This window comes from Scylla paramamosain, chromosome 28, assembly GCF_035594125.1.
Source record: "Scylla paramamosain isolate STU-SP2022 chromosome 28, ASM3559412v1, whole genome shotgun sequence".
Classification (NCBI taxonomy): domain Eukaryota; kingdom Metazoa; phylum Arthropoda; class Malacostraca; order Decapoda; family Portunidae; genus Scylla; species Scylla paramamosain.
Genome location: NC_087178.1, coordinates 17,054,180 through 17,060,793, shown reverse-complemented (window position 1 = coordinate 17,060,793; position 6,614 = coordinate 17,054,180). Strand labels below are relative to the sequence as shown.

The 6,614-nt window shown below is 47.1% G+C and overlaps 1 long non-coding RNA gene across 1 annotated transcript; it reads right to left on the bottom strand.

The window, feature by feature from the left end:
* Positions 1-696: 696 nt before the first annotated feature.
* Positions 697-4,130, bottom strand: LOC135115132 (uncharacterized). Its single transcript, XR_010275828.1, has 2 exons — positions 2,588-4,130; positions 697-2,435 (listed from the first exon to the last, which is right to left on the bottom strand). It is a non-coding gene; the product is annotated as an uncharacterized LOC135115132 (long non-coding RNA).
* Between the last annotated feature and the right edge of the window lie 2,484 nt (positions 4,131-6,614).

Genomic DNA, 6,614 nt, shown 5'->3' with positions numbered 1-6,614 from the left:
AGCCATCAGCACTAAGGAGCGTCTTCCATGTATGACAGCAGACGTGGATGTATTCCCGCCAGACAAGTTATCAAGTGGCCGGGGATACGATTTCTCATGCTGCTGAAGGCTGTAGAGGCCGAGACCCGCGAGACCGAGGATTTATCACGAGGATGACTTGCACTGTATGGAAAACGTGGCGAGAACGTCTTCCTCTCGAGTCTCCAGGGTTCAGACACAAGGAAGAACGTCACTCTTCGCCTCCAAGTTTCCAAGGCAACCACGCATCCAGAAAGTTGCCCGGCCACTGTGCCACATTCTTCTTACTCAACACGTCTGGTCGCGTCAATCCTTTTTGCAGCAGGTCTCACATCTCGCCCTTGTCCCGACCCATCAAAGCGGCTGCTACTTTCACAGTCTGAGATCCGCCTGACTGATCCATGTGGGGACCAGTCTGACGGTGGCGTGTCGACTTTGCGTCACACTAAGCCGTCGCCCGCCAGCCACACCACCTGAAGGATTGCTCTCCTCGTCACACTGTCACTATTTCTCGCTTCATCGGTGTGTCTCGGTGTTCTCCTCGCAACCTTTCTCCCTTTATCTGTAAATCCTGTTGCTTTCTTCGTACTTCATTCATATATGTGAGTTCTGAAGAGAAACACACTGCAAATAGTGATGAGGAATTAGGTACATTTCCTACAAGGTTGCCCAAAAACAAAAAGGAAAAAAGGAAAAAGAAAACACAGGACGCATTACCCACGAAGGTTCCTCTCTGTCTCACTTGCAGGTTCTCTTAATCTTGGGGAAAACACGCCGCGACTGTCATTACGCCCCGACCATTCGTTTCTTCGTCCCACACACACCGCCAATCTTACTGCCATAATGTGCTGTGATGTGTGTTTCTTTTCTGCAAAACCTAACCACGCCTGCACCCGCCGCTCCCACGTGTGCCGTAACTCCCCAAGGTTGCACCACTCATCGCCACACTCCCCTGCACACCGCCGCCTCTTTTTTGTCTCACTGCAGTAGCCTTTTTTTCCATTCTCGTTTCGTAATTTTAAAATCCCTCTTTTTTTTCGTATTCTGAAAATCCTCAAGTCGGTGCTTTCATGCTTCATTTACTGTCATACTCATTAATACAATGGTTTCTACTCTATCTTTACTCTCAGATCCATTATATATTTAGTGGTTTATCTACGTGGTTATCTGCAGTAATTTCCATCACATGTACTAATTTACTTTCGATGAAGAGGGCACGCTGCGCATCCCTCTCTTCTGCCATTCCTCGCTGCCACTTCCGCGTCCAGCATAATTCCTTCACCTCTGAGCGAGATGGCGTGAGAAGCGAGGGTGTTCAGTGGTCCAGAGCAGCACACACTCTTATTCCCGCTTTTGACTTCATCCATTTCATTATTGGAGTGCCAAAGGTCATTCCCTCGGCTCGCTCTCACCTGACGGCTTCCCACGATGCAATGGCAAGAACACGTAACATTCATGCATGAAAATTACTGGTAAGGAGCGAAAAACTGAGGAACAAGTCGCTGCTTTAACGTTTTCTATATCGTATTCGCTTGCCCATTTTCTTCCTGATTCTGTGCACTTCTTTTATTAACTCTTTGACTCCCACTACACGTTTCCTCTTGCTGGGGACGTGGCCTCTTCCCTTTCTCCTGCTGCTTCCCCCTCATCCCCTCTCGCAGCGTCGTGACTTCTCCCCGCAGTAATATGCGTAACGCTCCCTCACCTTCCCTCATGGGTGACTGACCGCCTGCCTCCACGTTTTCACAGATTTTTCCTTATGTCTCGCTTCAAGCCTCGCCCGTGGCTTCTCTGTGTATCTGCTTCAGTGTCGGGAACTATGATGACTTTCTTGCAATGCGGCATGGCAGGGAACAGACTTACAGCTGAACCCTCCCGGACAGACTGGTCACTTGCGGGCGGCAGGGTGTGGATGGGCTGGGGGACAGAGGGGAGCGGTAGGTAAGGAAGGGGTGGAAGTTTGCTACCTTCACCTGTGTATGATTTATCTATACAGGCACACGTTGAATGCACTGAATCAGATAATGTAGAAAGAATAATGATTTGTCTTCAGGAGTGAGTTTAAGTTAATTTATGACAAGAAGTCTGTAAGAGGAATGTTGTGAGCCCCGGCGTGGCGGTGGCGGGCAGGGGGCAGTGACCAGGGAGGTTACATTGCCTGGCGTGCTGTCCACGACCCCAAAGATGAAAGTTAAATGTTAAAAAGATAATGATTTCACAACACAACCGAACCATATTAGATAAAGCAGGAACACGCAGCGCGGGACGAGTGACGCACGCCACCACCTTCAGGAGGGAGTCCCGCGCCTCTGGTGTGCTGCGGGTTGGTGTGTGTGCCTATCCCTCTGGTGTGCTGCGGGCTGGCGTGTGTGTGCCTGTCCCTCTGGTGTGCTGCGGGCTGGTGTGTGTGCCTGTCCCTCTGGTGTGCTGCGGGCTGACGTGTGTGTACCTGTCCCTCTGGTGTGCTGCGGGCTGGCGTGTGTGTGCCTGTCCCTCTGGTGTGCTGCGGGCTGGCGTGTGTGTGCCTGTCCCTCTGGTGTGCTGCGGGCTAGCGTGTGTGTGCCTGTACCTCTGGTGTGCTGCAGACTGGTGTGTGTGCCTGTCCATTTCCTTCCACACGCGTCGCAGGTAAGCGTGAGCCTCGCCCGCGACCGGGTAAGCGTGGCCGGCTCCCAGGTGTGGCCGAGCCGCGCAGCACACACTCCAACCAGTGCTGCAAAAACGCCAACTGGTCACGGCTGAGCGGACGGCTTTCAGTGTTGTCACTTTCCCGCCCGCCGCAGCGTTACCGCCGTCTATTAGCATGCGGGGCACCAACCACAAGGGAAAGGACACCCGAAAAAATAAATAAATAAATAAATAAATAAATAAATAAAAAAATTCGTACCTTTCATGACTGTCAAAGGGCTGGAGGAATATGTTTCCTATGAAAATGACATATTCTCTTTCTCTAATTTTCAGCCTCAGTTACGAGGCTCGTGTCAGCGTCCTGAGAACCCCACACCACGCCGCGCCGCGCCACGAACACCAACACTCCCAGCGCCCCCGCACAGCCTCCTTCGCTGGTAGACTCACACAAAAGGGACATAAATCAGAGATAAGTGCCTGATGTGCCTCTGATGCCGCACAGAACCTTATGGCGGTGGTGTGTTGGCGTGTGGAGAGTCTCCACTCCCTCCCCGCCCATTCCCAGTCACGCCCTCCCATTTCACCCCGTCACACTCACACCCTGTGCCTCTTCCCTTACCGTCGTCATGTCACGTCCTCACCTGCCTCGCCTCCCCGCCCCAGAATTCATCACAAAGGACCTGCCTCCCTCCCCTGCCCCAATGAGTCTCGGTAACTGGCACCACAGAAAACTTTCGACTCCATTATCTTTTTAATTGACCATCACCGGTTTCTTTCCCAACCGATGCGCTTTTATTAGGGGGCGCGTTGCAGTGTGGGGTGTAAACAAACCCAGCGTTCCACCACAGACCAACACAGACCGCGCGAGGATAAATTAACTCTTGCTTGTAGTGAAAACATTCCCGCATGTAAACCAGACCGACGAAAATGTTTTTAAAATTAACACCCCGATGTTTGTGTAGCGGTAAAAGGCTATAGCTCTTTTCTTCTTTTCTTTTTAACTCTCTTCTTCCAATTTTTAAGTCATGAATAGAAGAAAGAGAGAAGGTAAAAGAGTGTTCCCTGTTAGGAAAAATCAGGCGCACGAAAAGGAAGGTAAATGAAAAGAAACGAAAAGAATAAGGAAAGGATGAAGAGTAAAAAAAAGTGATAAACATGAACAATGAAAAGAAAAAAATACAAATAAGAAAATTCAACTGACTGAGATAGAAAAGAGTGGAAATATGGAACGAAGATAGGAAATGAAAAGGAAGACTGGAAAGGAGGAGAAAAAAAAAGGAAGACAGGGGAAGGGTGAAGGAAAACAAGCGAGGGTGGTGGCGTGCGATCTACGTTTTTCCAGTTACGTTTTTATACACAAGGCAACACTGAAAACTGGCACAACGTCATATAATTTCGATCTATAAATCTGGACAGTCTGGGTCACGCAATCAACAAACTAGTGAATCCTTCCTCCCTTTTTTTTCGTTTTCTTAATCAAAAATTTGAAAGGTCGTAATTCTGTTAAGAGTTAAGAGACGCGGGTGAAAACAAGGCTCTGTTAAATGTACACACGCACGCATACGCCCACGCAAGCAATCACACACACACACACACACACACACACACACACACACACACACACACACACACACACACACACACACACACACACGATTCTTTCATCAGAATTCCACAAAATCATACACGATTTATATAGAAAAGAGAGAGAGAGAGAGAGAGAGAGAGAGAGAGAGAGAGAGAGAGAGAGAGAGAGAGAGAGAGAGAGAGAGAGAGAGAGAGAGAGAGAGAAGGAAGAAAATTAAAAAGCGAAAGTCATGAAGCCACACCACCAAAAATTACGACTCTAAATAATACATAGAGAATCCTGGAAGACGGAACCAAAAATTTACTCCCTTCCAGAAACTCCAATACGATACATTATGGAGGGTGAAAGTCATTACCCAGCTGAGTGAAGTTGACGCTAATTGTCGTTAACTTTAGCACTTAATGACCGAATTGGGGAATTAGGGGAGTTTAGTCAGCGAGTGTTCGTTTCCCGGAGACACAAATAGCGTGGTAGGGGAAGAGGGGAGGAGGGGAGGAAGGAAATGACGACGATGAGGAAGAGGAGAGAAGGGAAGAGAGAATTTTTCAAACTTATACTGAAAAATTCTGAAGTGACAAGGAACCCACTAACTTCCCTCACTCCGAATAATGGTGATTCTCTCTCTCTCTCTCTCTCTCTCTCTCTCTCTCTCTCTCTCTCTCTCTCTCTCTCTCTCTCTCTCTCTCTCTCTATATCTTTGAATCTTTCCCTCCACCCTTGTCTCCTTCATAAAACAATTAATTTTTGCCTCACTCGAATTTTTCCTCTCTCTCTCTCTCTCTCTCTCTCTCTCTCTCTCTCTCTCTCTCTCTCTCTCTCTCTCTCTCTCTACAAACAATCTTTTTTTTTCCTTTCTTTTTCCCCACGTCACCTTTCTCCTCCCTTCCTCTGTTCACTGTACTTATCTGATCAACTTTCTACTCTCCACTTCATCAACTCTTAAAGCCTTCCCTCACTTCCTTCCCTTCCCGTCAATCCAATATCTCCCTTCTCTTCCTTTTCTTCTCTTCGTTCCATCTCGGCACCATCAATTCATGTATTCTCAATATCTCCTGTCCACTCTGTCACCTCTCAGATTCTCTCCCTCCCTCTCTCTCCTTCCTTCCCTTCACTTCTCCCCTCATCTCCTTTCCCTCTCCCCTCTCCTTTCCTCTCCCCATGACGGCCAGGGAGAATATCAACACAGTCACGTCCCCCCTGGCCAAACAATATCCCCCTTCCTTCCTCCCTTTCCATTCTCCTTCCTTCCTTTCCTCCCCTCCTTCCCTCTTCCTCTCCTCTTCGCCCCCCCATGGAGGAAATTGTATCTACGCCTGGTCGCCTTCTCACGCCCTCCGCCACACTGATTTCTATTGTTAGAGAGAGAGAGAGAGAGAGAGAGAGAGAGAGAGAGAGAGAGAGAGAGAGAGAGAGAGAGAGAGAGAGAGAGAGAGAGAGAGAGAGAGAGAGAGAGAGAGAGAGAGAGAGAGAACGTATATTTTTTTTACTAAACCTAATTTCTTTCATCTTTTTTATAACAGTACATTCATTTACTTATATTCTCCTATTGTCCTGTTCTGGTATATGGATTTTTAGGCGCAGTAATAAGAATTTAAGCTTTTTGTAGGAGATTAGATAAAAAATTGATATCACTATCTTTTTTTTTCCTACTGTATCTCATTTTTCTTTGTGTGTGTGTGTGTGTGTGTGTGTGTGTGTGTGTGTGTGTGTGTGTGTGTGTGTGTGTGTGTGTGTGTGTGTGTGTGTGTGTGTGTGTGTGTGTGTTTTCTTTGCATATTATCACTACTCGTATTTAGGTCAAGTGAAAACATTTATACTCCTTTTTTGGGGGATAATTACTAAATTCACTGCAATTTGAAGTTATAATGTGTGTTTATGTCTCAAAAGTACTACATTATGTATACAACAGGTGTTTAAGTGTCGGAATATGGCACCACTTAACACTACCTTACCTGCACAACTCAAGCTAACGCCACATTTTTTATAACTACTTCAGTTTTTACGTACACGGGTTGGAGGTCAGAGAGAGAGAGAGAGAGAGAGAGAGAGAGAGAGAGAGAGAGAGAGAGAGAGAGAGAGAGAGAGAGAGAGAGAGAGAGAGAGAGAGAGAGAGAGAGAGAGAGAGAGAGAGAGAGAGAGAGAGAGAGAGAGAGACACTGATACTAAAAATGTGAACACCTGTCTGATACATCCAATTAATTCAACATGATACACTTACAAAAAAAAAAAAAAAAAAAAATACAGAAAAAAATACACGTAACGCCGAATACAGACACACTCAGGAAGGGAAAAGTATTAATCTCTTTTATACATGTTCGTGATGGTGTGTGTGTGTGTGTGTGTGTGTGTGTGTGTGTGTGTGTGTGTGTGTGTGTGTGTG